At 42.0% G+C, this 23,810-nt stretch overlaps 1 protein-coding gene and 1 long non-coding RNA gene across 4 annotated transcripts in view; one reads left to right on the top strand and one right to left on the bottom strand.

Annotated features, from left to right (window-relative positions):
* CDK14 (cyclin dependent kinase 14) overlaps window positions 1-13,103 on the top strand; it is a 614,965-nt gene extending 601,862 nt beyond the window's left edge. For all 3 annotated transcript variants that reach the window (XM_060108929.1, XM_060108927.1, XM_060108930.1), the window contains one exon: window positions 9,721-13,103. The gene's annotated coding sequence lies outside the window, so the exon portion shown is untranslated. The remainder of the gene's footprint in view (window positions 1-9,720) is intronic.
* LOC132496506 (uncharacterized) overlaps window positions 1-23,810 on the bottom strand; it is a 102,025-nt gene that overhangs the window by 31,266 nt on the left and 46,949 nt on the right. The window contains exon 4 of the long non-coding RNA XR_009533418.1: window positions 19,412-19,515. This is a non-coding gene — a long non-coding RNA (uncharacterized LOC132496506). The remainder of the gene's footprint in view (window positions 1-19,411; window positions 19,516-23,810) is intronic.

Genomic DNA, 23,810 nt, shown 5'->3' with positions numbered 1-23,810 from the left:
TTTTATAATCAACTCGGAAATAACAGCATATCGACCCTGTTGTTCCTGTAAGGGTGACCAACTCCTTCTGGTTTACCCAAGTTTTAAAATTGAAATTCCCACACCCTGGAAACCCCCTCAGTCAAACTGGGACAGTTGGCCACCCCAGTTCCTGTACAGGTGTGGTTCCTGTAGTGAATGCTATGAGTACTTACACTTGGAATATACCTCGCACAGCTGCTATGCCAGGGGACATTGAACTAGTGACTGAAAGGATCAGAACTTTTTTAAAAGCACAGTTTATAAAATCTGTTTTCCTCTTAAGGTTATGGTCCTATCTTTCAGGCACATTCTTTATTTTTTAATTTTTTTTGGCCATACCTCTTAGCATGCAGGATCTTAGTTCCCCAGCCAGGGATCGAACCCACGCCCTCTGCAGTGGAAGAGCGGATTCTTAACCACTGGACCCCCAGGGAAGTCCCCCAGGCACATTCTTTAAATGAGAGAGTAGGGCTTCCTTGGTGGCGCAGTGGTTGAGAGTCCGCCTGCCAATGCAGGGGACACGGGTTCATGCCCTGGTCCGGGAGGGTCCCACGTGCCACAGAGCGGCTGGGCCCGTGAGCCATGGCCGCTGAGCTTGCGTGTCTGGAGCCTGTGCTCCGCAATGGGAGAGGCCACAGCGGTGAGAGGCCCACGTACCGCAAAAAAAAATGAAAAAAATGAGAGGGTAAATGAAAATGTACTTTGGATAGGAGAAAATGCTACATGTGCACAAAAGGTTGCTATTTATTTCTCATAATGATACACTTGTTCCATAACTATCCCATATTTTCATACTCATCTTGGGTATAAGAGAACTACAGCAACTTGCTATGATGGGATAACCAGTATCAAAATACTTTAAAATAGCCTATTAGGATTTTTTGGGGAGTACATTTCAGGTAACTTTACATGCAGATAGAGTCTTAACTTCCATGAATCAGCCCTCAGTGATTTGTTGTTCATTGGCACTGTTCATATTGTGAAGCTGCTACACGGGAAAGAGTTGGTGGAGAGCTTAGCTGGGTGTCCAATGTCTGAATGCCTCAGCATGACCTTGTTGGACCTTCCTCACTGTCAGCAGACATTTTCTGGTGGAAATGATGTGCTATGGTAGTGTCCACAATGTGTCACTTTGTGACAGTGTTAAATTGTGCCCCATAAGAATCAGTGTTTCTGCTATAATATGACATATGTGTTCCTACATGTGTTTGGCAAACTACCACAGTAAAAATTGCAGTTTATGGGAAGAAACAGAGTAAGGGGCAGACCACTCAAATTGTATTCAACATAGTATTTTGGTATGTTTGAGCTGCTCTCACAGAATACCATAGATGGGGTGACTTATAAACAATAGAAATTTATTTCTCACAGTTCTTGAGGCTTGGAAGTCCAAGACCAAGGCACGAGCAGATCTAGTGTCTGGTGAGGACCCTCTTCCTCTTCTTGCTATGTCCTCAACATGAAAGAAGGAGCAAGAGACCTCTCTGGGGTCTCTTACATAAGGGCACTAATCCCATTCACATGGGCTCCACCCTTATGAACTAATCTTCTCCCAAAGGTTCCACCTCAGAATACCATCACACTAGGTTTAGGTTTCAACATACGAATTTGATAGGGGGACATAAACATTCAGTCTATAGCACATGGCATCCACAAGAGCAGTAAAAACACTACTAAAAATACTAGCACAGTTTACAGGTGAAATAAGTTTGGTGGAAGGGTTGAGGCTACTGAATTTTGGCTGAAACAGCAAAATGTGCAGAGATCTAGGAGAACTGTACAATAAACAATTCCAAGACAGAGCATCATGTGGCCGAACTAAGCCAAGATGAAATATGTGAGGTAAGTGGGCAGCATGTACAGTACTGCAGACCCCTTCAGCTTGCACACGACTGTGTTTATGTCTCATGCACATGGCTGCTGGGACTTAGTGGCTCAAAACTAACATTAGCACAGATTCTTTCACGTGAACCAACACAACTCTGGTTTATGCTGACACTGTTCTCTGTTTACCTATCATATGTGATCTAGTTTTCACTACAGAAAGTCATCTTAGCTTTGCAAATTTCTGCTGAATCTTATTAGCTTTGCAAATTTCTGTCTCATGGTTCATGAGACAGATTAAAGTTGTAGATGAACATATATATTGAATTCAAAACCTTAGCATGAAATTTTCTTGTGCTTCAACACTTTGGACAGTAATAACTAGACAACTTTTAATTTGAAAGAAAAATCCACCCAAAATGAAGTCACATCTGTTCTCAGATCTTTTAATTAAAGTCAGACATGAACCCTCGTGTTTCTCTGACTGCTAAATACTTAGAAGTGGTTTTATGAGATCTGTGTGTGTTTTAAGTTGTAAAAAATGCACACACTGCTGAGTTACATGACTTTGGTTTATTTAAATATAGTTTAGTAGGACTGTAATATATAAGGAAGGTGAAAGGGCAGAATTCTATTTAACTTACACCCACTTGGGAACCAGTCAATTACAAAGGTATGCTGAGCAAATAAAGCTTCACATAAGAAATCCTTGAAAAAAATAAGCCACTTTGGTGAAGGCTTTCCTATTCTTAACTTTGTCATTAAAATTATTTCTATGAGCTATTTCAAACCTTAGATTATATGTATGTATGCATATGTGTGTATATGATTATATGTATGATTTTTATAATTATGTATGATTATATATAAATGATTATATGTGTGATTGAATATATATATACATATGATTTTTTTAAAGATTAAAATATGTCTTGGTGGCTCTTAGAAGACCTAGATCAGTACTTTCCCTGCACACTTTTGGCCTTTATTGAGATAGGACATACTCCCAGGATTGCCATCCTTTAATCTACATGTGGATTAAAATACGACCAGTGTTTTATATTTACATAAATCTGATTTAATAAATAGTCACACCATTAAAATAGAGGATTCTTTTCAATCACAGCTAATTACACATCATATAATGCCTGGTCTTTAACGAGGATTTCAATAAATGTTTGTTGATAACGATGATTATTAAAATGATATGTTAAGTTGGTCTCCTTGTATAAGAAATGCTTTGTTTTGAAATGTTAGGCTTAAAGCTTTGCCTAAAAATTTTTAATTATAATCACCACTTTGGCAAGAAGCTTAAAATGTGCAGAGTCGCTGCAATTAGTGCATTGTGCACCCATATGGATGTTACCAAACAGCTTTCAATTTAAAGGATTTGGGCTATTTGAGTGATGGACCTTCTGTTAAGATTAAAACAAAGCCCGACTATTTCTGCATTCATTTTAATTAATATTCTCTTGCTCGTCTCAAAGATGTATTCTCTTCTGGGGGGGAGAAGCATGATTATCATAAATCAGAAATAAGTTACAGAAGTAGGTTTAACTAATTTTCTACTTCGTTCTGTTTCATCCCATTTCTCCCCACCCCCTGAGGAGCTTCAATGCAATTTCAGAACAACTGGAAAACACTGATTTCAGATGTTCTCAAAGAAAACCTATATTTCTCGCCAATTCATTACATAATTAAACTCACAAAAAAATGAAGAAATAAAGCTGTCCCCTGATTTTTGAAAATCATTATGTTTAAAACGTATCATTTTCAGTCCAACATTCATGTCAAACATACAGTATAAAATTTGATTATATATGTTATATATATACAAATGAGTATGTGTGTCATATATGTATATATTTGTATATATACATGATAGTTTTACTTCAGAGAGGTTTGTAGTTGCCTAGGTGCTTGGGGTTTAGCAATCTTATTTGTGGACTTAATTTTCTACAGTAGCAAATTCTGCTTGAAGATTAATTAGGTACAAAAGATTAGTATTTTAAGCAAAATCAAACTCAAACACACACAGCCTGGTAGTTCTTTTTTCCTGGATACTTTTATGTGAAGTCTTATTAATATGATACTTGGGGAAAAGAAGCTTTCTGGACTTTGTCTTTCACCAAATCAGAATAAATTCTGTAAACGGTTATGTGTGTGTGTTAAGGCCCTGATTTTTAAACTATTTTCAAACATCTCCCCTGCAACCACTCTTTATACACCTTCAGAAAGACAATCACTCCAGTAACCACTGGAATCCTCTGACTACCTGAATGCCCAATTTAGGACAACTATGAATGCTGATTTCAAAAGTAGACAGCTAAAATGATCCCCCCAAATCTTCACCGAATTCTTAAGAATAAGATAAATATGAAGATTACAAAGCAGAATTGTAATTTACCAGAACACGTGGGTAAAATAATTCATCCAATATGGCAGTGGAAAGGGATAAAATCATTAAGTCTACTCTAAAACACACCATAGCAGGTCCTATTTTTTTTTCTTTTCCAGCATTAAGGAAATTCATTCCTCCTAGCCACTAGATTTGGCACCGAGATACTCTAGTTTTTCCATATTGTCTGGATTTTTTCATTTTTATTTCCTTTTTTTAAAGCATGTGATTAATTATACACCTGTCTTTAAATTCCTCCTTATATACCGGTCTTTTGGATTCTACATTTGAGAAGAAGGAAATGTGGAGTTAATTTTATTCTAGGTTAGAAACAGGTAAAAGCTAAAGGTGGTCAAATAATATACATCGTTTTTCTTGAAGAGAGGTTAACTATTTTATAATTCTATACTGTCTTTGCTACTGGGAAGTAGCTTTATTTCCATCAAATTGCTTCCCTTTCTGTTAAGCATCTTTACATAGAAGTCCCTCAAACAGAAATGAGCAGATTACCCAACACTACCCTATGTGTAGCTTCACATACATCCTGGTGAATATCCTGTTCACAATTTAGGCGATGAAAGAAAACCTACAGTTGGTTTAATTTGGAAGCAAAATAATCACTTCTCTCCAGTGAGGCTTAGAGAGAGAAAAAAAAAGGGGGGGCCAGAGTCTTCCTGTAGAAAAAAGAATACTTTGTGGAGGGGCAGTGCAGCAGGGTTAAAAAAATAAAAAGTAAAACAAACACAAAACCTGAGAATGGGTAAGTAGGCCAGCAAAAGAGAGACCGTCTGATGACATGGAAGCACCCTGAGCTGGGGTACTGGGCTGTGTTGTCCCACTGGTGTGTAAACTGCGTGTGTTTGTGTATGTGTAAGGGTGTGTGTGTGTGTGTATGTGTACACATAGAGATTTAACAGGGAGCACAGAGGGAATTAGAAAGAGCCTGGCCCATTTTTAATTTGAGTCTGTTTGCTTGCATTTAGCACTTAAGGGCTTCTACATTCAGTTTGCTCAAAAGAGTGATGAAGCACTCCTTGCTTATGCCTCAAATCAGAAATGCATGAAGTGCAGCTGCAGAGATAATACATTTTCCCCAAAGGCTTTGGCTGAGCAAATTAGGTGTCAATGGGGTGCCTGCGCAGGCAGTACTCTCTCTAATTAGTCTCTTGAGCCTAGTTGGTGGCGGGTATGAGATGATCTAATCAATTGGTCTGTGTCTGATGGTTCGTGTAAAAATCCTACCAGGCAGACTCTCTCCCACAGGTCACCCACCTGCACAGCGGGGCTGCTCATTTTCATTTTTCATCTCCTCCATCACATGATGCTGACAGTTGGTTTTAAGAAAATTGAATCCAAAAAATATCTAGTTCATAGGGCACATGGGTCAGAACAAAGTTGCATTATGGGTACCAGCAATCCAATTAATTAATATTTATAGCTGAGAAGCTCTATGTAGATATTTCTGAATAAGGATTTTATCAATAAAAATCCAATTTCTTTAAAACATTAATTTCTAGAGAAAGAATATTGTAAAAACAGAAAGCAAGATATAAATGGCATCCGTTAATCTTATGGTTTATATACCTAGGAGTAGTTTATAATTTATATTCAGTTTCATTTGTATTGTGTGTGTGGTGCATTTTAATAATCAATTAAATGTAAGGAAGGATTTTGCTATTATACTTTGCTTCCCTATGAATGTTGTGTGCCCTCTCCTTCCACCTATATCCCCACCTGTCAAATGCATGATTACATTTAGATTTTAAAGAATTTTTCTAGGAGTAAACTCACCTACCTCATATGCAGTCCTTGAAAACTGAAACAGATGCTGATGCCACCCAAGGAGGAAGAAAGGACATCACATGCTGCCGGTGAACAATATTAGGCAGGGTAGTGGGCACAACTGCTCACAGAGATGGGAAAGGGTCTAGCTCTCATTGGCACCTCCCTTCTTTTCGTATTATTGGCTCCTTTCATTAAAAGTCTGAGCCTAAACCTAAGTAATAGACATCTCATAATCACTCTGTTCACCTTTTATTATCCAATTTATTATCCAATTACTGTTATTTTGTATTATCCTTTATTATCCAACTCTGCTTATGCCCTGGGTTAGGTACATATGATTCTCCTAGAGGTTACACCCAAACAATCAGAGCAAAGGCAAGGACAAACACCAGAAATGACTAAAAGAAAGTCTTAAATCAACCCAATAGGAAAGTAACATGCTATGGACGATGGTGTGCACATATGGTTACATAAAATCAGATATATTGAAAATCAAATCATTTTTTTCAAAGAATGTCATGGAGTTAAAAAAAAAAGTTTGACCTACAGGAAGGTGTTAATCCTACCCACCTTTCTCAGCCTATAGTGTATCTGTGGATGGCCACCTCTGTTCCTAGCACTGTGCTCTTTCAGCAAGAGCATAGGCACAGCATTTGCCCTTGGTCACCATGCCAGGAGGGAATAACATCTGAGAACATATTCCACTCCCAAGTTCTCAGATTCTACCTTTCCCCTTCCTGTTAATTCCACAACTGTCTACTGACCACCTGAGCTAGGTCTGCACTATGCTCTAGGGACACAATGCTCTAGGGACACAATGGCGAACAAAACCAAGCTTAATCAAGAATATAATGATGCCACCTGCCACCCTACATGCTCCCTCACAGCAAATGCCCTCAGACCACAGGGACTACATGAAGTCTGCAGTTCAGAAGGTCAGCTTGGGTGCCAGGTCTGCGTCCTGCTGATTAAAGTGGTGGAGTGGAGGAGAGCCAGGCAGTGTCTACTTCATTCGGGTGTGGCTGTAGGAACTCTATCTCTAGGCAAGCAGATGTCAGGACAAACCCTGACTCCTGCTTGGCCAGGATGGGCAGGCTTCCTGGAAAAGCTGGCATCTCTTAGAAGAAAACAATAGGGGAAAATCTTCATAACTTTAGATTTGGCAAACGATTTTTAGATACGACACAAAAACCACAAGCAACAGAAGAAATATATGGATAAATTGGACGTCATCAAAATTAAAATGTGCATCAAAGGACACTATCAATACGGTGAAAAGGCAGCCCACAGAATGGGAGTAAATATTTGCAAATCAAGGGATTAATATCCAAAATATATTTTTTAAAAATCTCCTACAACTCAACAACAAACAATCCAATTTAAAAATGGGCAAAGGACTTGGATAGATATTTCTTCAAGTAAAATATACAAATGGGGCTTCCCTGGTGGCGCAGTGGTTGAGAATCTGCCTGCCAATGCAGGAGATGCGGGTTCGAGCCCTGGTCTGGGAAGATCTCACATGCCGCGGAGCAACTAGCCCCGTGAGCCACAATTACTGAGCCTGCGCGTCTGGAGCCTGTGCTCTGCAATAAGAGAGGCCGCGATAGTGAGAGGCCCGCGCACCGCAATGAGGAGTGGCCCCCACTTGCCGCAACTAGAGAAAGCCCTCGCACAGAAACGAAGACCCAACACAGCCATAAATAAATAAATAGATAAATAAATTAAATAAATAAATAAATAAATATAATTTAATATACAAATGGCCAACAAGCTCAAACATCACTAATTATTAGGGGAATGTGAATCAAAATCACAGTGAGATACCAGTTCATACCCACTAGGCTATCTATAATCAAGAAAAAACAAATACAAAAAAACAAAAAATAACAAACGTTTGCAAGGGTGTAGAGAAATTAGAACATTTGTATATTGCTGGGGGGATTATAAAATGGTGCAGCCACTGTGGAAAATGGTTTGGCAGTTCCTCAGAAAGTTAAAACAGAATCACCATATGACCCAGCAATTCCACAACCAAGTGTTACCCAAAAGAATTGAAAACAGGTACTCAGACAAATATTTGTACATTAATGTTCATAGCAGCACTATTCACAATAGCCAAAAGGTGAAAATAACCCAAATGTACATCAACTCATGAATGGATAGACAAAATGTGGTATATTCATACAATGGAATATTATTCAGCAATAAAAAAGTACTGGTGCAAGCTACAACATGGGTGAGCTTTAGGAACATTATGTTAAGTGAAAGAAGCCAGACACAGCATATTGTATGATTCCATTTATATGAAATATCCAGAACAGGTAAATACACAGAGACAGAAAGCAGATTCACTGTTGCCAAGGAGCCTGGAGCAAGAGAAGAATGAGAATGAAGGATATAAGATATGTAAATAAAGGATATAAGGTCTCCTTTGGGGATGATAGAAATGTTTTGGAATTAGATAGAAGTGATGGTTGCACAACATTGTGAATGCACTAAATGCCAGTTAATTATATGCTTTAAAATGGTTAATTTTGTGTTATATGAATTTCGCCTCAATTTTTTAAGAAAAGGTGGAAGGTTAACCTTCCAAAAATCATCATAGTAAGTGGGGGAAATGAGTAGAGGGTGGAGAGGATGCTGTTTTAATGGTTCTTAACTGTAAGATTGGAACTTGTTGCTCCCTTGGTCAAGGTAGTGCCATTCAGGGGTGATGTGCTTGGTACCCTAGCCTGCAAGGGCAGCAGTAGGGCAACTGCACTGCAAAGTCTCGACAAAAGGCCACTGTTCCCTGTCTGCCAGGGAAGATGCCTGTGTGGCAGTGTGGAAGGGGACAAGCAGGCCTCACCAGGCCTCAGTGACCTCAAGCTTCTAAACTGAGATAATGAGTTGGTTCTGGGATTCAGTGGAGCTGATGGATCGAATCTCTGGGCTGTGCGACTTGACCCTGGCAGTGTTTCTTTTCACCCTTCCTGGCAAGACATTATTTTCCCATCCTAGAAACTCAATGAAAATGCTTAAGGGCCAAAACAGAAACGGAGAGAGAAGCAGAGTGAACATTCCTTCTTTCTTCTTGAACCGTTCACATGGAAGTAGTTACCGAGTTTAAGCAGGCATCATTGGAAATGCACAGTTGTATGCAGGATGTTGGGAAGAGGTTGGCAATTCAGGTCACGCGGGCCAATTTTCATTCTGCTGAAACTAGGTCTGATAATCGGCGCTGTGGAATGATATACAGCTGGATTTTTTAAAAAACATGTATGTGATCCGTTTTTCTATTTCATGTTCATAAAAATGAACACGATACATCCTTTTAATGGTCTGTATGATGCTACAGGCACTTAATTAAGACCAGTATTAGTGCTAATGATTTGGGGAAGGAAATTTGCTGAATTTCTTTTTCTCTAAATAATCCAAGAGGAGGTTAGACCATTTAAATTCATGGAGTTAAATTAGTTTAACAGTAGAAAAAGCAATCACAGCATTTGTTTATCGTATTATAAGGACTGTTGGTTAGGAGACTGCTCTGCTTCCAACATGTGTGCTCGAGGCTGCTGTGGGAAGAATGGATAGGCTCACTTTGGCCTGACCAATTCTGATGTCTCATGTAATTTAGGAAAAATGAATGATGTAAGATTTTTTTGGTTGTTTTGTTTTTAACATATAACAATTTTCTCTTTTCCTCCTTCCAGGATTAAATTGTCATCATTCTGGGAAGGAAAAACAAAACAGTAATGAAGTGGCCAATAATACGAAGGGAATCATGGATCAGTTTCCTTTCACTCCCTGTGGTGGATTTCACTTACAAGAAAATTGAAGCTGGCAAGACCTGTTTTCTCTGCAATTTATTTAAAACCTTGCACGCATTTGGATACCTTGTGATTTCCAAGAACTACGTGAAGATTAAGTTTTGCTTACTGATACATGGCATGTATTCTTTTCAGTCTTTTGTGTTTGATTTTTTTTGATTTCCCTCTGCACCACAGTGTCTCTGTAAAGGTTTTTATGCTTTTACCAGCCATGTCTTAAATATATTAAGACAACACACTCGGTGTTCACACTTCTTCAGTAATGTCTGTACTTGAAAGCCACATAGTGGCATAAAACAATGTGTGTTTTCTTTGAGAGCAATGCACATTTTGCAACCATCAGGAAGGAAAACTATAGCTTAAAAAACCCCCATGTTCTCTGACTGACTTGACACCTTGGTCCCTGGCCATGGGACCCCACTTGTCTCTTTAAGGACATAGGCAAATGTGTGGTTTTTTTTTTTTTTTCTTGGAAATAACTGCACACTTATATAGGATATCGGAATCTGCTTAGCATTTTCAAGCCACATAGCATGACTGTTCTCTGAGCAGGTTGGAAGTGAAGAAACAAATATGAAGCATTAAGAACAAAGACAGGGATAAATTGCTTCCTTTTGAACCTCTAGAAATTGAGGTAGCTTTTTAAATGCTTTCTGGGTCTTGTCAACATCTTATTTTTTCCATCCACTTTGTTACTCTTTGTGAGTATTTTCTAAATGGTGAAAAGAGTGAGGAACAGAATGTTTAAAGCACGGGTGCAAAAGATTTATCTGCTAGATGAGCCCTGAATGCTGTCTTTACTAGTCAACATTTAAAAAGCAAATTACAAAGCTATCCAGAGTTTGAAATTTGCTCATTTACACCAAAACACCTTTGAACTACATTTTTCTAAACATTCCAGGCTAATTGGAAGGCATCATTGGGTACCCTAACTTTAAGCAGTCTCCAGGAATAACTGTTCGGATGCAGGTTTTAGAAACAAGGCAGGAGTCTTGCTTTAAAGATGGAACAGGGAAAAAGGAAAGGCCTGGCTTCCCTTGTTTAAGAAGTTGAGAGACCTTGGAGGATGAAGGCGAGTATGTGATATGGAGGGGAAGGTGGATTGGGCATGCGCGTGCTTTGATCCAGAGGGAGAGCTGCCTGGCGCAGGTCTGTTCCCGGTGGGGCAGGCCTCACTGCAGACCCCAAATAACATTGGGGCAGCTAGGAAACTTCATCTCGAGCATGAAACCTAGCTCCTGAGGACACCAGTTCTTATGGAAATACCTTCGTGTACATTGTTTTACATTTCCTAGTAGAGAGGAGGAGAGACTGAGAACTTGAAACGTGTCGCACTTTTTAGGATCAAGAGTAGGAATTATGAGCCAGTTTGACAAAAACTTTCCCTGAGAGTCAGGTGAAGGAAAAGCTTTTCTATAGTCACCCCGTATACCTAGGAAATTGGACCCAGAATTTCTAAACATTAAAACAGTACTTCCCCTGGAGTGGGGTGTGAGTATAGATGTCAGGTCACAATCCATCTTGTCCAAAGTAGTATTCATTGTAAGCTTCTAAGTGCTAAGCGAGGAATTATTTACTGATTGATTTTAAAGAGAGGAAAAGTTAACCCCAAAGCCAGAATGCTTACTGTTCACTACCTAGAAATACTTCCCATTCTTCTTTCACACATTCCAACTCTTTGGCAGTCTTTAGAGGTATTTTGATTTAACGTATATTTGCATTAGGATTTCTTAAAGTCAATGTGGAGAGAAAACTTTACGTGCAATCAAAAAACGGCCTTTCCTGTGATTTACTTTGAATTATTCATTTGGGGGAGAGGCATAACTTTTGTACTTAATGAAGTTTAAACCAAGGGCTGATGATGATTCAGTCTTGCTATGTAATAAGCTTTCTGACTTGAAATTTTGAAAATATTTAATGTTTAAAGACTTCAATTAGAAATGTTAGAGTAATTCAGAGATATATGCCCCTGTCATTGGCAGCTTCTCTTGGGAAATGAAACGTAATACTTCTCAGTGGGGGGGGGGGTTAAATCTGTTTTATTACAGAGACATATGTCTCAGAAGGGTCTCATTTAGGAAGTTTTCGGTTCCCCATGCTTGCCATTGGTGCAGAACATCAAAGTTTACTTTGTCTCTCTCTTTCCTCTCCCATTTGCGAACACCTTCTCCTTTTTTTTTCCCTCCTCTCGCTGAAGACAGCCATGAAAATTACTACAGACTGTGTTCATGAACAGATTCACTATTCTATTGAGAAAGCACTGGAATGTTTTGTGAGATTATTTTTATATGAAGGAGTAGCTTGAATTCAAATAGCTGGAATAGTTAGAACACGTTAGCATGGTAGCTGTATCCGTGTGACATCACTGCACGCACAGTATTTTGAAAGGCAACTTGGGACTTCATGTCCATTTTCTTAAAGGAAGAGTTTGGTTGACTTAAAAATAAATACAAAATACATAGGACATGAAAAAAAATGTTTGCAGTGCTCAGAAAAAAACCGGGGGCATAAGGCGGGGGTGGCTGTCCGTCCCCTGACACAAGGATGAGAAGCTATTTCTTCTACCTCCCAAGGGTGACGAGAAGAGTTTCCAGAGGAGCCTCCAGGCTCTGTGGAGAAAGCAAGGTCTCTTGGTATCCTTTCCTCAGTGTGTACATGATAGCCAGTGTAATCAATACTCTAGGTAATGCGTCTATACAAGATAATCATCTGTGAATATTACTGGTTTTGTAATCTTTGTTATATAAGGATGTTTAGGCTGTACATACTGGGGTAGATTATTGCCTGCCCCTATACATAGGACTATGCTGCATAATTGCATATAACTCCCATCTCCTTACCAGCTTGTAGGCAGAGGAAACCATATAAGTTACTGCCTTGCAATTTTCTCTTACACCAAAAACCAAACAAAATTCAAATAAAATAAGCAATCTCCTATTCTCATTCCCTTCCTACAGCAGCATATTTTAGAGGCACGTACAAAATCTACATTCTCTCTAGTTGGGAGTGGATTTAAAATTTTCTTCTTTTATCTTTTTTTTGTATGATACACTGAGATGTGTACTCTCTAACAGGGGGTTGGTACCTAAGAAATGAGCTAGCATTATTCAGAAAATTATTATACTTCAAAATGACACATAGTAAGGAGAATGGAATAATACATGTTGCATATTTGTTACCAATTGTAATTTGTCTGTATTATGAAAGACGTAATGGTTTGTCAGCTGTCACTGTTTTCTTGTAACATGATATGGAATAAAGTATAGCAGAATCTCTGTACATTTTCTTGGTACATCTTCTTGGTGGGTACCAAATAACACCATACTCCATCAAAGAAACATTATCTTAAAAACTCTTAGACACAAGCATTCTTAAAGAATGCAGGACTTCCCTGGTGGCTCAGTGGTTAAGAATCCGCCTGCCAATGCAGGGGACATGGGTTCGAGCCCTGGTCTGGGAAGATCCCACATGCTGTGGAGCAACTAAGCCCGCGTGCCACAACTACTGGGCCCATGTGCCACAGTTACTGAAGCCGATGTGCCTAGAGCCCATGCTCCGCAACAAAGAAAAGCCATCGCAATGAGAAGCCCGTGCACTACACCGCAGAGTAGCCCCCACTCGCCGCAACTAGAGAAAGCCCGCGCGCAGCAACGAAGACCCAACGCAGCCAAAAATAAAAAAATAATTTAAAAAAAAATGCAAACAAGAGACCAAACACACAATGCTCTTGGATGTGGGAAGGAGTGAGTTAGCTGGTATGTTCCAGAAATCTGTTAAACCCTCCCTTTGCTTGATTTGCTATGCTGAATGCAGGTAAAGGACTAGAGGTTGTGCAAAACAAATCTTGTGAGCTCCAAGATCTTCACAATTCCCCCAGCTCCTTACTGACATTCACCACATGGTCTGTGCATCTGGCGCCAATCTGGTTTTGTTTAATGACAATCTTACTAGTATCTTTTATTACCTCTTCCTCTCTTTTTTTTTTTTTTTGTACATATACTAAGATGAGGTGAGTAGGTTACCCTCCATTTAACACAAATCAAAGCCTGAGCACGCTGACATTCTGCCAAAAGCGTTAGTGTTCTCGGAGCTGAGCACATTTCCCTGAACGTGGCCTAGTGGGCGCCTGCACCTGACCCAGCACTGCTGGGAGCCACACTGGGATGGACAGTGCCACTTGGGGAGGCCAGTTTCATTTCTATCATCACCTCTTCTTTCTTTTCGGATCTGTCAGCTTCATAACCCCAAACAAAGCCCCATCAATGGACAATAAAGTTCATACCAGATAACAGTCATCAACATCTAGATACGCTATTTGGTGATTTTAAAATGTTTCTCCTTGAAGGTAAAAATCAAAATTCATATCTCGTGTTAAGAAGACCTACGAGCCCCAGCCTTCCCCTGCACAGACCCTCACCCCAGCAGCACCTACCTCAGGTTTCCCTTCCCTTGCTCCTTCCCTATAACCTCTGTGATTTCACAGTCTGGAAGCCCGCACTGAAGTGTGCTCAGCTGCTCTATGTTGCGTTCCACAGCAGCTCGTGAGAGCCGCCGCCTCCCCAGCCTCCTCCAGCCCCTGCTGTCACCCCTAAAGCAGCAAGTCATCTATGCCAAAGGCACGTGCACTGCCACACAGCCCTGCCACCACCAGCAGATGGCGTAGAGGCAGACGTCGTGGTAGCCAAGGTAGAGGTAACAGGCACAGTTCTTAGTTAAATAGGAGCCATAAGTGACCCTGGAAACGGATTAGAAAAGTGTCCAAAGAATAACTTGTTCCTTGGAGCTGTTTCAAGGGAGCAAAATGTATGCTATCGTCCCACTTCAGTGACAGTAGCGCAGATGCCCATTGCTGACATCATTCCCAGCAGCCTCGGCAGTGGGCTTGACCGCATCCCCGGGTTGATTTAATCCCGCTAGCTCTTGAGAAAAGAGAGGAGGTGGGGGGCTGGTATCTACCAGAGGCCAAAGAAATAGCTTGGAGAAACAGTTCTAACTTTTTTAACGTGGAAGGAGAGATGACAGTCAACTCTCAGCTCCATAATTGCCCAGTGTTGCCTTGCTCTTTTTCAGCAGGGCCGTTGTTCCAGCTCTGCCAGGTTGGAGCATGTGGTGTGTGCTCGCAGAGGCAAGCAGTTAGAGTCAGGAGGGCGGTACTCCCAGCCTTGCCATTGGCCCCCAGAGGAAAGAGAAACCAGAGGGGAAGGTGTCGGAGCAACCCGGTGCCACTAGGTTAACGCGTACCGTCGCTGAAGAATGGCGGGCATTGTAAAGCTCCGCCATGAGGACCCCGCCGTGGCCCAGCAGCCTGCTGCTACCAGTGGGTGGTGGCGTTATGGGCATTAGCTTTGAGAAGCTTATACAGCAGAGGGGGCTAGGATAAAGGACACAAATCAGGAGAAAACTGACAAGATTAAAAAAAAATCCAAGGCTTCGTATTTACTGTTCATCCCCCATGCTCTCGGTGTGCTATATTGTCTGTGTTGAGTCATGCTGAGAGAGAGCCAGGCACAATAATAGCTCGGAGCAGCCTTGCAGCCCCGGAGCCAGCCTCTGCCAATGGTGCTGACTGTGCCGGTGGAGAATGGGATTCTGATAGAGTCGTCTTTTTTCTCCATCCCTGTGAGACCACCAATAATTACGGAGGGCATGCTGCAAAGATGGGGTAAGGGTTCCCAGTTGGAGTGTACCCTGAGAAGTGACCCAGCAGGGGTCCTGGCGAAGGTGTGCCTGCCTGACAGATGCAGACAATGCTGGGGACATCCAGGGACATATGTTTGAAGCAGCGGTTCAAGGATTTAGGTTCAAATGCAACTTAGCTTATACATCCTACTACAGTGTGAAACAATGACTCTCTTCCCTCTCGCCATCTTCAAACAAATCGAATAACTGGGTACCTTGCGGATCCCTGGGGCAAGCAGGCACAAGTCCCTTATCCTGCCCAACATTGGGGAAATCCAAACCCTCTGGTATCCAATCCCCTTAGCCCAGCGGCTAGCAGCCCCGGCTCTCATTAGAATCATGGGGAAGTTTTGAAAACACCTCCACCCCAGACCAATTCATTCGAGAAATATTGAGGGTGGGTCCCTGGCACCGGTCTGTTTGGGAGCTCAACAGGTGTTTCTCTCGTGCACCTCGCGTGAGAACTGCTAGCCTCTTGCCTTCCTCCTCTCTGTCTGCTCCTCCAGGAGCAGGCAGGCAAACTTGCTGTAATAGCCAGATAGTAAATATATCCTGCTTTCTGAGCCATACAGTCTCTGTCAAAACGACTCACTCTACTGTCAGAGTGTGAAAGCAGCCATGCCCAATATATAAATAAATGAGCATGGCTGTGTTCCAATTAAACAATTTATGGGGCACTGAAGCTTGAATTTCATAATTTTCACATGTCATGAAATATTTTGCTCTTGATTTTTAAAAGCTGTTTTAAAAGTAAAACCCATTTGTAGCTTACAGCCTGTATAAAAACAGGCAGTGGGCAGGGATTTGCCCGGGGGCTGTTGTTTGCTTACCTTGGCTTAGAATGCGCCCTGGTAATGGGGTTAGGCCAGGACCACCCCTGACAGTTGCCAGGCCCAGAACAGAGCCAAAATGGAAGCCCATGTACCATATAGCTAAATATTTCAAACTATAAATCCAGCTGACAAAATGTTAAATAAATTCTATTATTTTACCTTGACAATTATGTCTTCAGAATGACCTAGAAAAGCCAGGGTTGCACTTAGAATTCTCAGACTCCTCTAAGTTCACCAAAACTTGGCAACGTGTAGCATACATATGTGTGGGCACCCCGCCCTGCCCCCTGCATCCACACTCTGTACCCGTGGCAAACAGCCCCTCCTTGGCCAGCCCGCAGGCATCAGCTGCATACACTTAAGGAGGGATTTTTTTGGGGGAAGACTCCAATTGCAGAGAGGATTCCAGGCATCTGGAGAATATGAATAGAAGTGGGGGAGATTGGCCCCTGTTGGGCATGGCACCATGGATTCCTCATTCTCTGGAGGAGGGCTATGCCTGCAGAGGATCAGAGCCAGGCCCTTTAAACATGGGAACCAAAACAGAGCTCCCTCTTGCCTGGGTCTAAGGACACTGCTGGTGAGCGATAGGAGGCTGAGAATTAGCTACTGTGAGTTTTCAGGTCCGTGGGGCATTTTATCTGCCCACTCTACTCTGATCCTGTGGAAGCAGACATCGTAAGGGGAAGGGCAAAAAATTGTTTCAGCACATCTCTTGGAATTAAAGGATCTGCCTCCTGTTAGTCATGTGCTGGAACTAGCTGATACCAGGCCACCAGAACCAACTGTATACCTAGGAATTTTGTGAGCCAGTTCTTAAATTGTTAATAACTTGAAATCAGATGGGAGTATTTACACCACAGAAATTGGCAAACTCTACATATCAGGATTTTTTTTTTCCTTTGTGGTTCTGATTTTGGTTTTGGTTTGGGGTTTGTTTTTTGTTGCTGTTTTTTGTTTTGTTTTTGAAAGAGAGCCTGTTTTCCAGCACAGCATTGCTGCTTGACCTCTTTCTCCCCAGGCTCATCCCGTACCTCTCCACTCACAAGTCCTAAACTTCCCATTGATCCCTGGATATCCCAGACCTCTACGTGCCCCTGTTCTTTTGCACACACTGTTCCATCTGATTGGAATGCCTTTTCCCATTTTTCGAGCAAGCAAGTTCCCATTAATCCTTTAAAAGCCCTGTTCCAAAACTATCTCTGTCGCCAAACATCCCAGAATTCCCCCTCAAAACAATTTCTCCTTCCATGTTCCCACATCACTTTGGAAATAGTAACAATACAGGCCTTTTTTCAAGCTCTATCTCCTCAAGCCTGAAAATGGTGACCGAGGCACAGACGTTTAACAGTGGGTTTTTTTAGATAAATCAATGATTAAAGGATAAATACAGATTAAACAAGTGAGATTGAATACAGTTTACCATCCTAAGAAAGGCTTTAGAAGCCTGCAAACAATGTGAATATACTATATGTATACTAAATGCTATGACATGCAATTATATACAAGGTATGGCCTGGCTCTATGGGAGAAACGGAAACCACGGAGGAAAAGATCTCAAGGAGTTCACTGAAGCAGTTCCTACACTTGGCTGACTACCAAAATCACCTGGGGAGCTTTCTGAACATTTCTCCTGAATCGCAGTCACAGGGGTGGCCGTCCAGGTGTGTGTACTTTTAAAAATCTCCTTAAGTGATTCTGATGGTCATCCATGGTGGTGATTGCTCTAGGGAAATTTAGATGCATAACCTCTTAACCAGTCTATTTTCCGCCCTCTCAAGTCTCCCCTCCACCCTCTGCTCTGTTTGGTCGGGCAGAGGATTCGTTGGGAAGCCTGGGGTCATGCCCCACCTTCTGAGCCCACACTAGAGAATAGGCAAGAGGCAGCTGTTTGCATGGGGTAGAAACGGAGCCTGGATGTCTGTGTCTCCCATATCCCCACAATGCAGAGACGATCTGGGATGGAAAGGGAAGGGGCCTCTGTTTGCTATCTTGGGCACAAGTGTGCTGAAGTGGACATCGGGGTGATATTTGGGGAAAATCCCAGGGTGAACTAGACCAGAACGTCCAACCGATATTAGCAAAGCCAGAGCACCACGTTATTAGGGACTCGTCTTGAAGCTTTAGTGTCAAATGAAGTCAAGACCTGGAGTCAAATGAAAGTAGCAAACCAGGGAAGAGGAGAGAAAAGTGAGACAGAGTGTCCCGGACAAAGCCTGCAGATGTCGACCAACACTGACAACTAGGTTTGCACAACATCCTGGGTTACCATCTTACTGAAAAACTCCAGGGATTCCCATTCACACACAATAAAACGTGACTGGTGACCCCTTGTTCTGATTATCTTCGCTGCTTAAGAAATCACCGGAAAATTTAGTGTCTCTGGGAAGATCCCACATGCCGCGGAGCGGCTGGGCCCGTGAGCCATGGCCGCTGGGCCTGCGCGTCCGGAGCCTGTGCTCCGCAACGGGAGAGGCCACAACAGTGAGAGGCCCGCGTACCGCAAAAAAAAAAAAAAAAAAAAAATCGTCATTTATTATCTCTCATAATTCTATGGGTCAGGAGCTCAGGAGCAGTTCAGCTGGGTGGTCCCAGCTTGAGGTTCTCACGAGACTACAGTCAGATGGTGGCTTAGCTGGGGTCACGTTTAAGGCTCGTCACTCACATACCAGGTGCCAGAGCTGGGAAGACCCAGAGAGCTGGGAGCTAAAAGAGCTAGAGCGGAGCACCTCTAACTGAATGTGGTTTCTCCACAAGGTCTCTGAAGCATGATGGCTCAAGTTAGCTGCACAGTTCACATGGTGGCTCAGGGCTCCAAAGCACATGCACCAAGAGAACAAGAGAACCAGGTAGAAGGTGTATTGTTTTTTATGGCCTTGCATTCCATTGGTTAGAAGTGAGTCATGAAGGCCAGCCTATATTTAAACGGAGGAGAATTAGACTCCACCTTTCGGTGGAAAGAATCTCAAAAAATTGTGGGTATGTTTTAAAACCACAACAATCTGCCCCCTTACCATAAGTTATATATATTGATCCCGATCCCACATGCAAAATACACTCACCTGCTCCTTGAACTCCCAAGTATCTCAGCTGGATAGCATCCATCTCACACTCAAGGTCAAGTATCCCATCATCCAAATCAGGTTCAGGTGCTGCAGACGAGGCTCTGTAGGTGCAGATTAACAATTACAGCTTCCTGAGTATAGTTCTTGATCTGAAGATGTGTGAACTAAAGTGACAGGTTATTTGCTCCCCGCATCCAACATACTTTGGTGGGATAGGCATAGGATAGCCACTACAGACATTTCTGAATCTGTAGCAATCAGGCAATCACTCTGCAGCAATTCTGAAATTGAAATCCAGCCCGGCACCTGTTGCCAGTTCCTTGATTAGAGCTCGGTATGGTTCCCTAGGAATGATTCTCCATGGCTCTTGACTTCATTCTTTGGGCTCTTGTTGCCTCCCTCTGAATTATCCTTCCTGTTCCATAAAATTTTTATAGCTGTGTAGTTTTCTCAGTCTGCTTCTTTCCCATAGAATTTTGGGATTCCAAAAACCTCTGTTCATTTCATACCACCTCTGTTCCTCTTAGTCTGCGCTGGCAATGTTTTCGTTAGTACAAGTCTCCTTAATATTTTGTTTCTCACCAATCTTGTTAGGATTCACTCCATTAAACAAACATCGCATCCATCCAAAGCTTATCTCAAATCTCGGGCTTCCCTGGTGGCGCAGTGGTTGAGAGTCCGCCTGCCGATGCAGGGGATGCGGGTTTGTGCCCCGGTCCGGGAAGATCCCACATGCCGCGGAGCAGCTGGGCCCATGAGCCATGGCCGCTGAGCCTGCGCGTCCGGAGCCTGTGCTCCGCAACGGGAGAGGCCACAACAGTGAGAGGCCCGCGTACCGCAAAAAATAAAAAATAGAAGAGACTTTTTCTTCCCTCTTTGTTTCCTGGTGCGCGAGGAGAGGGGATTAAGAGCGCTGCTTAAAGGAGTTCCAGAGACGGGCGCGAGCCGCGGCTAAAAGCGCGGACGCCAGAGACGGGCGTGGGACGCTGGGGCTGCTGCTGCCGCGGCCAAGAAGCCTCTGTGCGAGCGCAGGCCACTGTCCACGCCCCCTTTCCGGGGAGCAGGCTGCAAGACGGATTCCCCGGGAGAGCGCACGGCGCGCCTCGGGCTGGTGCAACGTCACGCCGACCTCCGGCGCCGCAGGCTCGCCCCGCCTCCGTGCCCCTCCCTCCCCGCCCCCACCCGGCCTGAGTGAGCCAGAGTCCCGGAAGCGGCTGCTCCTTTAACCCCATCCTGTCTGAGCGAAGAACAGACGCGCTCCGGCGATCTATGCGCAGAGGCGGGGCCAAATCCAAAACTGACACCTGGGAGCTGTGAGAATAAAGAAGAGAAAGGGAAATCTCTCCCAGCAGCCTCAGAAGCAGCGGATTAAAGCTCCACAATCAACTTGATGTACCCTGCATCTGTGGAATACGTGAATAGACAACGAATCATCCCAAACTGAGGAGGTGGACTTTGAGAGCAAGATTTATGATTTTTTCCCCTTTTCCTCTTTTTGTGAATGTGTACGTGTATGCTTCTGTGTGAGATTTTGTCTGTATAGCTTTGCTTCCACTATTTGTCCCAGGGTTCTATCTGTCCGGTTTTTGTTTTGTTTTGTTTTCTTTCTTAATAATTATTTTTTATTTTAATAACTTTATTATATTTTATCATACTTTATTCTATTTTATCTTCTCTTTTTTGCTACCTTCCCTCCTTCCTCCCTCCCTCCCTCCTTTCTTTCTTTCTTTCCTTCTTTCTTTCTTTCTACTTCTACTAATTCTTTCTTTCTACTTTTTCTCCCTTTTATTATGAGCCATGTGGATGAAAGGCTCTTGGTGCTGCAGCCAGGAGTCAGTGCTGTGCCTCTGAGGTGGGAGAGCCAACTTCAAGGACACTGGTCCACAAGAGACCTCCCAGCTCCACAAAATATCAAATGACGAAAATCTCCCAGAGATCTCCATCTCAACACCAGCACCCAGCTTCACTCAACGACCAGCAAGCTACAGTGCTGGACACCCTATGCCAAACAACTAGCAAGACAGGAACACAACCCACCCATTGGCAGAGAGGCTGCCTAAAATCATAATAAGTCCACAGACACCCCAAAACACACCACCAGACGTGGACCTGCCCACCAGAAAGACAAGAGCCAGCCTCATCCACCAGAACGCAGGCACCAGTCCCCTCCACCAGGAAGCCTACAAACCCACTGAACCAACCTTAGCCACTGGGGACAGACACCAAAAACAAAGGGAACTACGAACCGGCAGCCTGCAAAAAGGAGACCCCAAACACAATAAGATAAGCAAAATGAGAAGACAGAAAAACACACAGCAGGTGAAGGAGCAAGATGAAAACCCACCAGACCTAACAAATGAAGAGGAAATAGGCAGTCTACCTGAAAAAGAATTCAGAATAATGATAGTAAAGATGATCCAAAATCCTGGAAATAGAATACACAAAATGCAAGAAACATTTAACAAGGACCTAGAAGAACTAAAGATGAATCAAGCAACAATGAGCAGCACAATAAATGAAATTAAAAATACTCTAGATGGGATCAATAGCAGAATAACTGAGGCAGAAGAACGGATAAGTGACGTGGAAGATAAAATAGTGGAAATAACTTCTGCAGAGCAGAATAAAGAAAAAAGAATGAAAAGAACTGAGGACAGTCTCAGAGACTTCTGGGACAACACTGAACACACCAACATTCGAATTATAGGGGTTCCAGAAGAAGAAGAGAAAAAGAAAGGGACTGAGAAAATATTTGAAGAGATTATAGTTGAAAACTTCCCTAATATAGGAAAGGAAATAGTTAATTAACTCCAGGAGGCACAGAAACTCCCATACAGAATAAATCCAAGGAGAAATACGCCAAGACACATATTAATCAAACTGTCAAAAATTAAACACAAAGAAAACATATTAAAAGCAGCAAGGGAAAAACAACAAATAACACACAAGGGAATCCCCATAAGGTTAACAGGTGATCTTTCAGCAGAAACTCTGCAAGCCAGAAGGGACTGGCAGGACATATTTAAAGTGATGAAGGAGAAAAACCGGCAACCAAGATTACTCTACCCAGCAAGGATCTCATTCAGATTTGATGGAGAAATTAAAACCTTTACAGACAAGCAAAAGCTGAGAGAGTTCAGCACCACCAAACCAGCTTTACAACAAATGCTAAAGGAACTTCTCTAGGAAAGAAACACAACAGAAGGAAAAGAACTACAATAACGAACCCAAAACAATTAAGAAAATGGGAATAGGAACATACAAATCGATAATTACCTTAAAAGTAAATGGACTAAATGCTCCCACCAAAAGACAGAGATTGGCTTTATGGATACAAAAACAAGACCTATATATATGCTGTCTACAAGAGACCCACTTCAGACCTAGAGACACATACAGACTGAAAGTAAGGGGATGGAAAAAGATATTCCATGCAAATGGAAATCAAAAAAAAGCTGGAGTAGCAATTCTCATATCAGACAAAAGAGACTTTAAAATAAAGACTATTAGAAGAGACAAAGAAGGAGACTACATAATGATCAAGGGATCGATCCAAGAAGAAGATATAACAATTGTAAATATTTATGCACCCAACATAGGAGCACCTCAATACATAAGGCAAATACTAACAGCCATAAAAGGGGAAATTGACAGTAACACATTCATAGTAAGGGACTTTAACACCCCACTTTCACCAATGGACAGATCATCCAAGATGAAAATAAATAAGGAAACACAAGCTTTAAATGATACATTAAACAAGATGGACTTAACTGATATTTATAGGACATTCCATCCAAAAACAACAGAATACACATTTTTGTCAAGTGCTCATGGAACATTCTCCAGGATAGACCATATCTTGGGTCACAAATCAAGCCTTGGTAAATTTAAGAAAATTGAAATTGTATCAAGTATCTTTTCTGACCACAACGCTATGAGACTAGATATCAATTACAGGAAAAGATCTGTAAAAAATACAAACACATGGAGGCTAAACAATACACTACTTAATAACGAAGTGATCACTGAAGAAATCAAAGAGGAAATCAAAAAACACCTAGAAACAAATGACAATGGAGACACGACAACCCAAAACCTATGGGATGCAGCAAAAGCAGTTCTAAGAGGGAAGTTTACAGCAATACAATCCCACCTTAAGAAACAGGAAACATCTCGAGTAAACAACGTCATCTTGCACCTAAAGCAATTAGAGAAAGAAGAACAAAAACCCCCCAAAGTTAGCAGAAGGAAAGAAATCATAAAAATCAGATCAGAAATAAATGAAAAAGAAATGAAGAAAACGATAGCAAAGATCAATAAAACTAAAAGCTGGTTCTTTGAGAAGATAAAATTGATAAACCATTAGCCAGACTCATCAAGAAAAAAAGGGAGA

This window comes from Mesoplodon densirostris, chromosome 9 (assembly GCF_025265405.1).
Source record: "Mesoplodon densirostris isolate mMesDen1 chromosome 9, mMesDen1 primary haplotype, whole genome shotgun sequence".
Lineage (NCBI taxonomy): Eukaryota > Metazoa > Chordata > Mammalia > Artiodactyla > Ziphiidae > Mesoplodon > Mesoplodon densirostris.
The sequence above is the reverse complement of the archived record's forward strand: the minus strand, read 5'-3'. Positions and strand labels throughout refer to the sequence as shown.